The sequence below is a fragment of the Panthera onca genome, chromosome A2 (assembly GCF_046562875.1).
Source record: "Panthera onca isolate mPanOnc1 chromosome A2, mPanOnc1 haplotype 2, whole genome shotgun sequence".
NCBI classification, from domain to species: domain Eukaryota; kingdom Metazoa; phylum Chordata; class Mammalia; order Carnivora; family Felidae; genus Panthera; species Panthera onca.
In genome coordinates, this window is record NC_138340.1 from 141,292,095 (window position 1) to 141,308,763 (window position 16,669).

At 37.0% G+C, this 16,669-nt stretch overlaps 1 long non-coding RNA gene across 3 annotated transcripts in view; it reads right to left on the bottom strand.

Annotated features, from left to right (window-relative positions):
• The window catches only part of LOC132679463 (uncharacterized), a 477,892-nt gene that overhangs the window by 270,498 nt on the left and 190,725 nt on the right, over positions 1–16,669 (bottom strand). The gene's annotated exons all lie outside the window — the stretch shown is intronic.

A 16,669-nucleotide genomic window follows, 5' to 3' on the forward strand; every position in this document is an offset into this window, starting at 1 on the left:
TCTCGTTGGTAAGACAGATCATTTTAGATATACACTAATAATGTGAAGGGTCCTTAAGCTTTTGAAAGGGGAAATCACGTGAAAAAAGTGTGTAAGATTATCTGGGCTGTACATTTAAGTGGGAAAAAAAGGTCCACAAAAAAAAGTATTGTTTTTTTTAAATTTTTTTAACATTTATTTATTATTGAGAGACAGAGAGAGAGCATGAGCATGGGGAGGGGCAGAGAGAGGGGGAGACACAGAATCCAAAGCAGGCTCCAGGCTCTGAGCTGTCGGCACAGAGCCCGATGCAGGGCTCGAACTCACAAACCGTGAGATCACGACCTGAGCAGAAGTTGGATGCTTAACCAACTGAGCCACCCAGGCGCCCCTAAAAGTGCACAGAGTATTGTTACACAGACATTACTTCATTTCTTTATTCCTTTTCTCTCTTTCCCATTAATATGCACGTGTGCACACTTTTATACAAGCTTATGTTTTTCAATCTTTTATACTTTTAATTTGCTTTCCTTGTAAAAGTTCTTATAAACTATTTGTGGATTTTACTCCCAGGTCTGTTTATGCATCTATTCTTGTGACAGTTAATGTCTTCTAACCCCCCCCCCCCCCCCCCCAGAGTTAGTGTCTTTACTTCTTTCCTCTGTTTTCATCGATGGTGTGTAAATATCACCAAAAGAACCACCAAATTCTAAATCTTCCAGTAGCCTCGTAGTTCATTTATCCCTAGCATCTCCACTCTAACACATGGAACACAAAAACTGTCTTCGTTTTTTTGTTGTTGTTGGTAACTAAAGAAAAGGAAAACACAAAGGAAAAAAGAAAGAGAAAAAGAATCGACAGGTAATACAATGTAACTACGAACAATAACTACAATTTATCGATGCATTGCTACATGCTATATACTCCCTGCAAAAAAATTTACCCACATTATTTAACTACATTAATGATCTTATCAAGTAGGCATATTGTTATTATTATTATTATTACTATTATTATTTTTTCTTTTTTCTTTAATTTTTTCAATATATGAAGTTTATTGTCAAATTGGTTTCCATACAACACCCAGTGCTATTATTACTATTATTTTTAGAGGCAGAGAGAGAGAGAGAGAGTACATGTGTGAGTGTGGGGAGAAGGGCAGTGTGTGTGTGGGAGAGAGAGGGAGAAAGAGAGAGAGAGAATCTTAAGCAGGCTCCACACTCAGCATGGAGACTGAGGCAGGGCTCAATCCCATGACTCTGGGATCATGACCTGAGCTGAAATCAAGAGTCAGACCCTATTCCAACTGAGCACCCAGGGTCCCTAAAGTAGTCACATTATTATCCTCACTTGACACTTGAGGAATCAGGGAATTAGAGGTGTGAAATAATCCACCAAAGGTCACACGGGCCATCTGTGTTCTGAAGCAGGGATCTACACTTTGGGCTTTTGGACTTCAAAACCCCTGATTTGCATCATTACACTACATTGTCTCAGCCTAGATTTGTGTCTTCCCAAACTTCATCAACCAGTATTTTTAAAGAGTACAAAAAAAATAAATAAAATTAATCAAAAGAAGATCTTTTCAAGAATGTTAAAGCTATGAAATTATGATTTCCACCAATTATGTATTCTACAAAAGAGTATAAAGAAGCAACCTCCTAAAAATACTTTTTTTTGTGTGTTTTAACTTGTGTGATTAATATGATAGAAAATGTCAGAAAACCAGACAGATAAGGATATTTCATTTAGTCCACTCATTCAAAAGGGCATTTGGCTCAGAGAAGGAAGAAGATGAGGGAGAAGAAAAAAGAGGAAGTGAATGAGAAGGAGGAAGAAGACAGAAGGAAGGAAGGAAGGAAGGAAGGAAGGAAGGAAGGAAAGAAGGAAGGAAAGAAGGAAGGAAAGAAAGACAAGGACGAGAAGAAGAAAAAAGGGGAGGAGGTGGAGAAGGGGAAAAGGAACAGGCTTACTGAAAAAGAAAGACTAATGAATTGGTTAAATGACCACATCTAAACAACAAAATAGTATAAGATGAAGATAATTTTAACAGAAAGCTTTAGGAGAAATAATTAAACTCAGAACCATAGCAGATTAAAAAATATAAACCTCTGTCAGGGAGCAAGAATCTCCTGTCCCCTTCAAAGTCTTTCTAGAACTTGACTAAGAATCGAATTGACATGAGGCAGATTAACAGGAGAAAATCAAATTCAATTATCCAGGTCCCGGGAATCCACACAGACATGGAAGTTCCAAAGACAGACAAAATGAGGTCTATATGTCATCCTAAACTAAGGCAAAAGGGGTAGGGGTCTGAGACCTCAGAGAGAAGGAATGTAATTCACAGGAAGATGAAAGAGAGTAAATGTTTGGTAAACACATGTTTGGTGGGCCACTCAGGAACAATGAGACACAGATGACTGATCAAACAGGCTTGCTAAGTGCTTCCCTCTCTATGGGGCCAATTCATAGCATAATGTAGTTATCTATGGCAATAGCTCTCTTCCTAGAGCAAGTCATTTTCTAAATTGGCTTTAGGCAGTTGTGGTGGAGGTAAAGAGCTTTTCCTGAACCTGGTAGGTTTTGACTGCTTTTTTAACTTAAAAGAATCTTCATGCCAATGTGGCCTATCTTGGGATGGCCTGCCCTTGGCCCCTACACCTGCATGGAGCTTTGCAGTATATGATGCATTGGTGTATTGGGGTGGGTTCAGTAAAATATACTGCGGTTAAACAGAAAGATTTTGGAAGAAGAATACAGAATACAAAATAACTAAAATCACTGGAAGCCTGGACTTTTACTATCTTTCTTTCTTTCTTTCTTTCAAATGTTTATTTATTTTTGAGAAAGAGAGTGTGAGCAGGGGAGGGGCAGTGAGGGAAGGCGACAGAGGACCTGAAGTGGGCTCAGGGTTGACAGCACAGAACCCAATGCAGGCCTTGAACTCAAGAAACGTGAGATCATGACCTGAGCCAAAGCGGGACACTCAACCAACTGAGCCACCCAGGTATCCCTTGCTGTCTTCTAACTTTATTGAAGTCTGAATGATCTGAATAAATCTATTGCTCCCATACTTCTCAACATTCCACAGTCACTCAATAGTTTCCATCCTAGAATAATCTGAGTTTCCCCTCTCTTTACTCAAAAAGATGTATCCTGATTGTACTGACAGGACTTGCTTGAAGCCCATGGTCACTGTCTAGCAAGGAAGTTTGTCTTCCTCACTAGCCTTGCATTTGCCACCATTTATCACCTGAAAGGGTGAGAGCTGTGTGTAAATGTTTTTCTTTCATTGAGGCCTGGCACACAATATGTAGTGGGAGAGTTTTACCACGAGTTTTACTCTTGACAATAGGAGGAAAGACGGAAAGTTACATTATGGCTTTCCAGTTTTAGTATATGTGCTGCCAAAGTGAGCACAACATTCTGGCTTTCCTAAAAGTCCTCAGCAGGAATAGGAATAAGCATAGGAATAAGCAAGAGATGAGAAATAGATGGTACATTTTGTAGGAAATGACTTGTGTTCCCGTTGAAAAACTCTGCTGCGTAAACAGGGTAGAAACGCCCTGGAGAAAAAGAGAAAGACCCCCAAAAGATAACCAGGAATAACAGCCCCCAAAGGTTAATTCATGCAGAAGGGCTGGAAAACATATTTTATAATGTCAGTTTCTATTATGTCAGAAACTGAGTAATGTCAAAATATAGCGTAATCAAATAAAAACTCAAAGCTTAAAAATATTTAAATCAGTCTAAATCATTCTAAAATCTCTCAGTAATCATGTTACTGTCATGGGTTTTCTACCATCTTTCTTTTAAAAGTCTTAAAATATATCCATTTCAAAACATTTTGCAAGAAAGTATAAAAGATCCTTTGACCCCATTTAACATATGGAGAATCTGAACCACAAGGAAACATTGTGATTCCATGAATCACAAGGAAACATCACCTGACAAAATAAAGACAGTTTCAGGGTCTGACTTCCTTCTGCTGGATATAAAGTTCATGTTGTAGTGAAGACAGCAGGGAATTTCCACAAACTGGAAGACAAACCCTGAGTGAAGCCTCCATTACTGTCAAAATCTATTTCTTTGTCCCCAAACCGTTTCCTCATCCACTGTGAGATGTACTAACTTTTAAAGAAATATCAAGATCAAGAAAATAAATACATATTTCCCCAAAGTAAATGATTCCTAAACTTTTGGAGCTATAATGCCCTTTCACTGAGTTGTATGACACTCTATACATTCTCAAAGTTCCGCAGAGACATTTGTTTTGTTATTTATTTAAATTATTTTTTAATGTTTATTTATTTTTTGAGAAAGACAGAGTGCAAGCAGGGGAAGGGCAGAAAGAGAGAGGGAGACACAGAATCCAAAGCACACCCCAGGTTTTGAGCTGTCAGCACAGAGTCCTACGCTGAGCTCGAACCCATGAACCAAACTGTGAGATCATGACCTGAGCCAAAGTCAGATGCTTACCCAGCTGAGCCACCCAGGCATGGACGACATTTGTTTTAAAGTTATGTGTCATCCTTTTGTGAGGGTTCTAGGATTAAGTAACTTATTCTATAGTTTATATTTCCCTTGGGGCATAATGTATTTATTAATTCATTCACTCTCTTTTCTCTCCCTCTTTACCTCCTCCTACTTATGTTTGAGTATTATTCTTGTCCACAATTCCCTGAAACTATAATGTAAACAGTTTATTTTTAGGTTTGAAGTAGGTTGATGTTAGCTGTATTTTGTATGACAGACAGCATTTCAGGGTGGTTAATCGCATACACTCTGGAGTCAGACTCACTAAGTTTGATTCCCTGTTTCCCCATTTATTAGATGGACAACATAAACAAGTCTTGGATAAGCAAGACCTTTCTTTGCCTCAGTCTCCTCAACTATAAAATGAATATAATAATAGTACCAAACTCACAGGATTGTGTTTAAGATGCAATCAGCTAAAACATAAAAGCACTTAGAGTAGTGTTTGGCATATATTCTTCATTGTGTAAGTTATTAGCTATTCCTGTTTTTCTTCACCTGTTCCATCACTTTGCTAACTGGTTAGGAGTTGATCAAAAGTTCCAAGCTGCTTATAGTCATCATATATTTTCATGTCATTCACAGAAGGAAGTGTCTAACCCAGAAAATTTGACTCCTTGAGACACAGATTCTCTGGCAACCCCCGGCATGTGCGTGGTCTTGGCTCATCCAAAGACCCCTTGTTGATTTTGCATCTGGACATAGTGGGCCAACATTGTATGATGTACAAGGTGTCAGTAAAGCCTGCAGGGGATCCTTCGATCCTAGGAAAATGACAAGTCTCATTGTTCCTGTGAGGGAGCAGACAAAGAGACCAGGGGATTTAACTCTTTCAAGTGAATACTATCCTACTTTGAATTCTGCCTTGAGAGGTGAGCTTCCCTGAGCTACATACAATTGAATAAAACTGTATTATTAGTAAAAGCCCCTTCAGATCTTCATCTCTTCTCTGTGATAACAAGCATCACCTTCTCCATTAACCTACATCAGGGTTGAGATTAAGGTTAAGTCTTTGTTATCCTCACAGAGTGTGTCTATATTAGCTGCTTAGAAGTTTCTTCTGAATCACTGCTTTTAAACATTTATGTTATCAGACCACCTTAGAAAGTAATATTCCATGTTTTTGGTTTGTTGTTTGTTTTAAACTATGCCTGTTGATGTGCTATATAGAAAAACAAAGTGTTCTTGTATTGGAACAATATTGTTGCCATTGATGAAGTTCCAGAGAGATTATTATATGTGGATTCTGCCATCCAGAGCCATGCAAAAGTATAGGGTTTCTTTTAATGTTTTTAACATTTCTTTAATGTTTATTCATTTTTGAGGGAAGACACAGAAAGTGAGTGGGGGGGGGGGGGATCCAAAGCAGGCTCCAGTCTCCGAGCTATTAGCACAGAGTCCAATGCAGGGGTCGAACTCACAGACCTTGAGATCATGACCTGAGCCGAAGTCAGTTGCTTAACCAATGGAGCCACCCAGGCACCCCTAATGCTTTTTGTTTTTTTTAAAGGCACTATCTTTATCGTAATAAAACAAACTGGTAATAGTTTCTTATACATATAAGACATGATTTATGAAACTTATACTCCATTTTCAAGCATTTTTATATGCACAAAAACAAAATAAAAATTATTGTGTATAATCTTATGGAAGAACCCTGTCACCCACATGAACATGAGTCTAGTGAGGCCTCACCAGGACAAAGTTTATTGTGCTGTTCTGTAGATTTAGGAAAGAGACTCTAATATTCAAACTTGTATCTTCAAGAGGAAGTGCCTGGAATAATGTAGATGCTTAGCAAATGCTTATGAAATACACAAGTGAAAAAATATCTAGGTGTTAATACAGCCATATTTAGAATCGTTGATCTAAAAACACTTAATGCTCGCTTACAAATTATAAGCAGTGCCCTTTAAAAAGAATTTCCTTAAGGATATTTATCCTGAAATCAAAACCAAAAACTATTCTTAATTACATTTTTGGGTGACTACATACTAGATGACACAGAACCTACTTCCTCAACCATATCATAGCGAAGCAAAATGGTCTATAATCAATTCTCATTTCAGAGAGATATAAAAATATCCAAGATAAATTGGGGGGAGAAAGTTAGCAGAAAATGTACTACAAGTTAGCTTGTGGTTTAAAAAAGAAAACTGCTTTGTCATGAGTCAGGAGCATTTTAGCTTCTTTTAAAAAATGATTTGAAACATTTTGATTAGTGTCAAGGTTTCCAGTGAAGAAGGATCTCATAAATGCACTGGTTTTGATGAAAGATGAAAACAGTATAAGAATCACCGGATGAATAATTTGTATCTGTAATGTCTACTGATTTCTTATCTTGAACATGATAATAGGGAACTCATCTGACCTAGAGGAGATAGTACTATTTCTGGCAAGTTCCTTCATCCTGTTTGAAAGAACTATTTTGCATTATATTGTTAAAACCAAATAAATATTTAAATGCTGTTATCAAGCCCAAAATAATGATAACTGAAAGATAATTTATGAAAAACCATTGTAAATTGATATCTCTCACTTCAAGTAAATGTGTGAACAGAAGGGGTAAGGAGGGGAGACGGAAGGAAAAGGAAGCTCTAAATTATAACATCCATATGCTGATAAAGGTTTAATTAATTTGCAACACAATCTGCTGGAATTTTTTAAAGTTTTGCTTAAAGTTATAGTACCAAGCATTCTCCAGTTTTGGACAACTGCCACCAGTGGTCTGGACCACATTTTTACTTTTGGAAATACAGTGGTTTCTGTTCAGTGTCATGTCAAAACAGATACTTTCTTAACCATCTCAAGCTATGAGAGGGTTGGTGGTTGTTTCAGGACACAAGGAAGAAAGATGGGGGAAGAATGATTGTCAAGTTACTCTTCGTCTCCATCTGAAGCAATGTTCTTGATACTGACTGAATACTGGAATCACCTAGAGTTCTAAATATTACTGATGATTGAGTATCATCCCCCAAATTCTCGTTTAATTGATCTCGTTGTGGGCTGGGCATAAAAACCTTTCAAAATTCCCCCGAACAATTCTAATGTGCAACGCATTTTGAGAACCAGTGATCCAAAAGGAAGTAGGAAGAAAAATGTAAGGAATGGCTAACAGTTCACAAGCTTTCTTTTAGAGGTGCCTGGCTGGCTTAGTTGGTAGAGCATGTGACTCCTGATCTCAGGGTCGTGAGTTCAAGCCCCACACTGAGGGTAGAGCTTGCTTTAAAAAAAAAAAAAAGAGTCTTCTTTTAAAAATAAGCAATTCAGGGGCACTTGGGTCGCTCAGTTAGTTGAGCGTCTGACTCGTGATTTTGGCTCAGGTCATGATCCCAAGGTAGTGGGATCAAACCCCATGTCAGGCTCCATGCTGAGTGTGGAGCCTTCTAAAGATTCTCTCTCGTTCTCCCTCTGCCCCTCTCCCTGTTCTCTCTCTAAAATAAAAAAAAGAATTCAATTAAATTCTTTGGCTTCTCTTACATTGTCAGAGACTAGAATCTTTGCTTATTATGCTCATTTTGGGCTTAAGGCAACAGATAGAATTGCATTAAAAGAAGGTTTCCATGACTTATTAAATGATCTACTCAATTTTATTTAATTCAACTTAATAAATAGTGATTAAATAACCAATTATCTGCAAAGAACTGACTTAATGTTGTAGGACATTCAAAGATGAATAAGATTTGATGCCCCTTCTCAAATAACATACAGACAAGTGGAATGTTAGCTAAGTCAACTGGAGTCAGATGTTTGCAAACAAATCAGACCTGGTAACAAAGCTTAATGGCTTCTTGAATAGCAAATGAATATCCTATAAGTTCTGACACCAAAATTACAAAATCAATTTCACAAACAGCATTAGCCCATAGACATACAGCACTATGTCTGATTAGGCCTAAGAAAGTGGAGAAATGAGCCATTAGCTGATGAATTAAAGCTATTTGTTGTTTGCCAAATTGGGAGGCTGAGGGCATGTGTTGTTCCCAAGCGCAGGATTTGAGATATAAAATACTCAGTTAAAAGTCTTAACAATCCACTGGGCTTACCTATGAAAGTGCTTCTTAGGTGCCAGTTGGATTTTTTTTTTCAATTCAAATTAAGAATGTAATTATGCATAATCAATTGAATGCATTTTTTAAATTTTTTTAAATGTTTTATTTATTTTTGAGACAGAGAGAGACAGAGCATGAACAGGGGAGGGGCAGAGAGAGAGAGCGAGACACAGAATCCAAAGCAGGCTTCAGGCTCTGAGCTGTCAGCACAGAGTTTGACGCGGGGCTCAAACTCGCGAACCGTGAGATCATGACTTAAGCTGAAGTCGGATGATCAACCGACTGAACCACCCAGGCATCCTGTGTTGTTTTTATTCTTAAAAAATTTTTTTAAGTTTATTTATTTATTTTGCGAAAGAGACGGGGGGGGGGGGGGCGAGGAGAGGGGCAGAGAGAAAGGGAAAGAGAATCCCAAGCAGGCTCCACAGTCAGCATGGAGCCCGACATGGGGCTGGAACTCATAAACTGTGAGATCATGACCTCACCTGAGACCAAGAGTCGGACGCTTAGATTGAACCACCCAGGAGCCCTGAGTACGTTGTTTTTAGATTGGCCTTGAGCCTGTTAGATGAGTGCTACCCAGTAAAATCTGGCTCAGTATCTCAGTACCCATTGTTTTCTGTATGTGTATGTTTACACATAGTTTTATCTGCCACATGTTTCTGTGGCACAAGCTTGCTTGTTCAGTGACACTATATGTAGTGACAGAAAGCTAATGCGTGGTCATATGGGTGCCGAAATATATATTTCTATATATAGAAATATATATATATTTCTATTGTACACTTTATTATATGCAGTTTATTATATGCTATTACACTTCAATAGAACTTTTAAAACTCATTAAAAATAAACAGTTTTGGGGGCACCTGGGTGGCTCAGTCTGTAAAGCATCTGACTTTGGCTCAGGTCATGATCTCGCGGTTTGTGAGTTTGAGCCCCGCATCCGGCTCTGTGCTGACGGCTCAGAGCCTGGAGCCTACTTCAGATTCTGTGTCTCGCTCTCTCTCTCTGCCCCTCCCCTGCTCATGCTCTGTCTCTCTCTGTCTCAAAAATAAATAAAAACATTAAAAAAAATTTAATAAAAATAAACAGTTGTACTTTCTTATTATCATGAAACACTTCTCTCATTTGACATAGAGATATTCTCTTACGTCAACTTTTATATTTAAGATTTTAATCCACTTGGGGGATATGTTTGGTGTGTGAATAGTGAGCTTAAAGATATACATTTATTTTTTCATATAAAAACAATTTTATTATTCTCACTTAAAAAAATAACCCAGTTTCCCTCACTGATTTGTCATGCCCCCTCAATCATAAATCTAGTTTCCATTTTTGCTTGACTGTGTTTGGGATTCTTAATTCCATCCGGCTGCTCTGTTTCCCTCTCTCTGCACCAGTACCATACTGTCACGATTATTACTGATTTAGAGTGAGCCTGTATCTGTTAGGACAAGTCCCTCTTCCTGTTCTATTTGAATATGGTCTTTGTTATTCTTAGAGTGTTGCCCTTTGACATGAATTTATAATTTGTGCAAATTCACTTTTTGCACTGGGTTTAAGAGAATTTGTGTTGCCTATACTGCTGCAAGTTATCACCATAGCATAACACCCTCCTTTCAATACTTGTAATGATTGCATTGTTTTAATTTTTTTTTTTTTTCAACGTTTTTTATTTATTTTTGGGACAGAGAGAGACAGAGCATGAACGGGGGAGGGGCAGAGAGAGGGAGACACAGAATCGGAAACAGGCTCCAGGCTCCGAGCCATCAGCCAAGAGCCTGACGCGGGGCTCAAACTCACGGACCGCGAGATCGTGACCTGGCTGAAGTCGGACGCTCAACCGACTGCGCCACCCAGGCGCCCCGATTGCATTGTTTTGAAATACTAAAAATCTTGCCAATTCTGTGCAATACATAATACATCTCTGCATGTGAACTAAATGCAAAAGCAGCTCATTGATTTTCCTATGAATTGCAGACCAGGGTGGCAGGAGCACCAAAAAAGAACAATTAAAATCACCTTTGAGCTTTATCAAGGGTGAGAAAACAAAAGAACAGTTTATTCTATGTGTTCCTCCCCAAAAGTATGCTTTTGAAACTGTCAGAGATGAAATGAAATTATTTTTACTAATTAAGATTGTCCTTTGCCTATGAAAAAAAATTTTTTTCCAGTCTTGCAACCTCTGGCCCCTGACATCCATCACTCTTCCAAATTTTATGGAAAAAATATAAAATATAAAGATAGAAAATAGAAAAGAGATCAGATATGGCTCTAAACCATTTATCTTTGTCTCACAAGAGAACTGTCAAGGGGTTCAGAAGGGTAGGAAAAAATGATAATCTGTGTTTGAAAAATCACTCCACCTGCTGATCCAGGGCCTTGGGAAGCAGCTCTGAGAACCCATTGCCTTGTTTCTCCCTCAACTGTTCACTCCATGAAAGGATTTAAATATTTCTGGCTCTAAAAATACTACACACAAATCTGCATTCCTTTCCCCTCAGCTAGGAAGTGCTGAGAGACATAATCAGGGCCCTTACAAGTAATTTTAAAATTGTCATGTCTAAATGAGTAAGTTTTCAACAAACAGCAGCTTTTTACAAACTTGTTTTATACGGCAGAAATAAAAAAGCACAGGAAGCTTCAACCGGGTGTTTGCAAGTCTTGATGGGAATACAGGAATATTCTCAATTCTAAGGTCAGATGGGCTCTGACGGTGCCCTGAGAAAGCAGGCTGATGCCAGGGAAAGTACGTTTGAGTGGAGAAAAGTCTATGGAATCTTCTGCACTCATTCTGCCCCCCCCACCCACACACCCAATCAGTATGTGCAAGAAACCAATGCACTGTTACCATCACCATTGCTTTCATCATTAAAGAGGTAACATGTAATCAAGGTATCCAAGAGCACAGAAACAAGAGTCAGACTGCGTGGATTCAAATTCTAGATCTACTTCTTACTCTCAGAATGATTCAGTCTCTTTGTGCCTCCGTTTCCTCATCTGTAATATACGGGATCTACATTAAAGGGTTATGATCAGAGTTATTGTAAAGACTAAGTTAATACATACAAAGTGCTTAAATAACATGCAGTATATGTGTAGTTTTTATCATTATTAGTGGTAGTACTATTATAATTATCAGCACTCTAAGCTGTGAAAGGAACTGAAGTTTACAATTAGAACAATTTTGGACATTAAATTCTTTCAATCTTAACTTACTGGTGATGCTGCAAGCCATACAAGCCATACTTGTAATGACTGCTTTACAGACAGAATGAAATTCCTTATGTTATGAGATAGAAAAAGAAAACCAGCACTACACCTATTTCAATAGTTTCATAAAGCAACCTTCATTTTTACTCTGTGATTAATCTTGGCCCTGATCTATATCTATTTATTCACTAATTTATTCAACAAATAATTCATTCAATATTGTTTATTAAGCAAATATTTGCCAGTAGCTTAAAATCCAATATGTGCCAGTTATTGTGTTTGCTGATGCGAAGACATCAAACACTTCTCCACTACAGAAGACTTATAAAAACTTTTATTAATTATGATAGCATAATGGAATGATTATAACAAGGGAGACATGGGAAGTCTTCATAAGAGAAGTGACATTTGAGCTGGAATTTGAACTACGGGTAGGTGGGGAGGGCATTCCATGCAGAAAGCAAAGTGTGTAGTAAGGTTCAGGAATAAGAGTGTGTCTTACTTGGGGCACAGCGAGACATTCAATATACTTGAAGGGAAAGCTTTGTGTTGAAGGAAAAGCAGAAAACAAGGAGGCTACGAAAGCAAGTTGTGACCTCCTCGTAAAAAATCTGCACCAAGGACTACTGACTAGGTTCTGGAGACAGAGAAGAGGTAAGACTCCTTGGAGTATGAAACATATCAGCTTCATAGACTATGTGTTCTTTGCTGTGTAACAGATTACCAGAAACTCAGCGACTTAAACAAACACAAATATTATTTTGCAGTTTCCATAGGTCAGGAATCCAGCATATTTTTGTTGGATCCTCTGTGCCAGGCTGAAATCAATGAGTCAGCTAGGTTCATTTTTATCTGAAGCTCAACTAGGGAAACATCACTTCCACACTCCCTAAGGTTGTTGGCAGAATTCATTTCCTGCATGTATAACTGTGTGATGTTTTCTTGCTGGCTTTTGGCTGGAATCACTCTCAGCTCCCAAGGCTGCTCTCAGGTTCTTGCCATGCAGCCCCCTCCGTAGGCTCTCTCACACCATAGAAACTTACTTCCTCAAGGACAACAGCAGAATTTCTCTCATGCTTTGAGTCACTTTCGTCAGGAAGAACTCAATTCCTTTTAAAATCTCACCTAATTAGATCAGGCCCACTCAGGATAATCATTTTCCTCAGCTTTACTGAGGTGTAACTGACAAATAAAATTGTTATGTATTTAAAGTATACAACATAAAAAAAAAAGAAACAACGTGATGATTTGGTATACTTACATGTTGTGACAGGATCCCCCCACCATAAAGTTAATTAACAGCCATCACCTCACATAGTTATCTTTTTTTGTTTTTTGGGGTGTAAACATTTCAGTTGTATTCTCATAGTAAATTTCAATTATGCAACACGGTATTATCAACTGTGGTCACCAGTCTAATGTTATACATTAGGTCCTTAAATTATTCATCTTATAACTGAAAGCTTATACTCTTTTACCAACTTGTCCCCACTTTCCCTACTTCCCAGTCATTGGCAACCACCATTTTACCCTCTATTCTATGACTTTGACTTTGGGGTTTTTTGTTTTGTTTTGTTTTTGCTTTTAGATTCCACATGTAAGTGATACCATCTTTCCCTGTCTGTCTTATTTCACTTGGCATAATGCCCTTCTAGTTCATCCATGTTGTTGCAAATGGCAAGATTTACTTCCTTTTTTAAGGCTGAAAAATATTCCTTTCTATTCTATATATATATATGACATATTTTATATATTATCATATAATACAGATTTAATAATATAAATACTAAAATTAAATAGATATTAAATTTTTAAAAAATATATAAAAGGTTATATATATATATGCATATATATATGTATATATATGCATATATATATATATATCCATTTACTTTGTCCATTCATTTATTGACAGTTTGTTTCCAAATCTTAGCTATTGTGAATAAATGCTTCAGTGAACAAGAAAGTACAGATATCTCTTTGAGACATTAGTGATAATGATTTCCTCTCCTTTGGATGTATACCCAGATATGGGATTGCTAGATCACATGATAATTCTGTTTTTAATTTCTTAAGGAGCCTCCATACTGTTTTACATAGTGGCTGTACCAGTTTACAGTCCTACCAACAGTATATAAGTGTTTCCTTTTCTCCACAGCCTCGCCAACATTTATTATCTCTTGTCTTTTTGATAACAGACATTCTAATAAACGTGAGGTGACATTTTATTTGATTTGCATTTCTCTGATTAATGATGTCATGCACCTTTTCACATATTTTTGGCCATATGGATATCTTCTTTGGAAAAATATCCAGATCCTCTGACCATTTTTAAAATTACCCCTTTGTTGTTGTCTAGGAGATTTATGGTTTCAGGTCTTCCATTTAAGTCTGTAATCCATTTTGAGTTGACTTTTGTGTATGGTGTGTGGTGTAAGATAGGGGTCAGTTTCACTCTTTCACCTGTGGTATCCAGTTTTCTCAACACCATTTATTAAGGAGGTGATCTTTTCTCCATTGTATAGACGTGGGTCATTTATATTACATTGACTCTCTTGTCAAAATTTGATTGACCATACATGTCTGGATTCAGTTATGGACTCTCTTTTCTATTCCATTTATCTGTATGTCTGTTTTTATGCCAATACCATACTGTTTTGATTACTCTAGTTTTGTAATATAGTTTGAAATGGAAGCACGATATTTCCAGCTGTGTTCTTTCTCAAGATTACCTCGGCTATATGGCATCTTTTGTGGTCCACGTGAATTTTAGGATTGTTTTCTTCTATACCTATGAAAAATGCCATTAGAATTTTGATAGGGATTGTATCAGAACTGTAGATTGCTTTAGGAAATACAAACATTTTAACAATATTAATTTGTGCAATCTATGAACATAAAATATATATTTATTGGTGTCTTGTTCAATTTCTTTCATCAACATCTTACAGTTTTTTAGTATACAGCCCTTTTGCTGAAGTGTATTCCTAAGTATTTTATTGTTTTCGATGTTATTGTAAATGGTGTGCTTTTCGTCATTTCTCTTTCCATAGTTCATTGTTAGTGTATAGAAATGTAGCAAACTTTTCTTTCCTGATTTTGTATCCTGCAACTTTACTGAATTTATTAGTTCTAACAGTATTTTGATGGAATCATTAGGGTTTTCTATATATAATATCATGTCATCTGCAAACAGAGATAATTTTACCCTTTCCTTTCAGATATGGGTGCCCTTTAATTCTTTTTCTTGCCTAACTGCTCTGCTAAGACTTCTAGTACTGTGTTAAAAGTGGTGAGAATGGGCACCCTTCCATTGTTTCTGATCTTAGAGGAAAAGCTTTCAGCTTTTCAACATTGAGGATATTAGCTGTTGTATGTGACCTTTATTATGTTGAGGTACATTCTTTCTACACTCAGTATGCTGAATATCATGAAAATTTTTTGAATTTTGTCAAATATTTTTTTCTTCACCAACTGAGATGATATAAAGTCATATGGCTTTTATCCTTCATTTTGTTAATGAGGTGTATCACATTGATTGACTTGTGAATATTGAACCATTCTTGCACTCCTGGAATAAATCCCATTTGGTTACAGTGTAGGATCCTTTTGATGTAGTGTAGTGTAGAATTTGGTTTGCTAATATTTTGATGAGAATTTTTGCATCTCCATTTGTCAGGTATATTGCCTGCATTTTTCTTTTTTTATAGTGTCCTTCTCTGGTTTTGGTATCAGGATAATGCTGGCCTTATAAAATGAGTTTGGAAGTGCTCCCTGCTCCTCAATTTTTTGGGAGAGGTTGAGAAGGTTTGGCATTAATTCTTCTTTAAATTTTAAAAAAATGTTTATTTTTGAGAGAGAAAGAGAGACAGAGTGTGAGTGGGGGAGGCGCAGAGAGAGAGGAAGACACAGAATCCGAAGCAGGCTCCAGGCTCTGAGCTGTCAGACGGAGCCTGACATGGGACTTGAACCCATGAACTGCAAGATCATTACCTGAGCCAAAGTCAACACTTAACCAACTGAGCCATACCAGTGCCCCTACATTAATTCTTCTTTAAATGTTTGGGAGAATTCACCAGTGAAGTCATCTGGTCCTGCACATGTCTTTCTTGGGAGACTTTTGATTATTGATTCAATTACTGACTCAATTACTAGTGATTGGCCCATTCAGATTTTCTATTTCTTCATGATTCAATCTTAGTATGCTGTATGTTTCTAGGAATGTATCTATTTTTTTCCACATTACCTAATTTGCTGGAATATAATTGTTCATAGTAGTTTCTTATGACTCTTAATATTTCTATCAGTTGTAGTGTTTCCCCTTTTATTTATGATTTTATTTATGTGAGTCACCTCTCTTTTTTTCTTCTAAGTCTAAAGATTTGTCAATTTTGGTCGCTAAAAAAAATCACTCTTACTTTCATTGATGCTTTCTACTGTCTTTTTAACTTCTATTTCATTTATTTCTGCTCTTACCATTGTTATTTCCTTCCTTCTAGAATAATCTCTGTTTTGATTATCTCAAAGCCAGCTGATTTAGGACCTTAACTATATCTTCAAAATTCTTTCACATTTATGATATAATCTAACCAAGTGAGTGATTATTCCATCATATTCATAGATCTGCCCACATATAAGGGAAGGGAAGAACATAGAGTATATACATCATAAGCTGGGAAACTTGGGGACCATCTTAGAATTTTACCTATAACAATAGACTTTCTCCTTTTATGGGTTAATGGAATGATTTTTTACCTCCCTAATGTCTTCTTAAAACACTTATTTAAGGGGCCTAAAAAATTGTTTTTCTTTTCCTCAGTTATTTTCCACACATTTCAGTCATGTTAAACAGAATATGTGCTAGACTGACTGTACCCTGCAGTAAA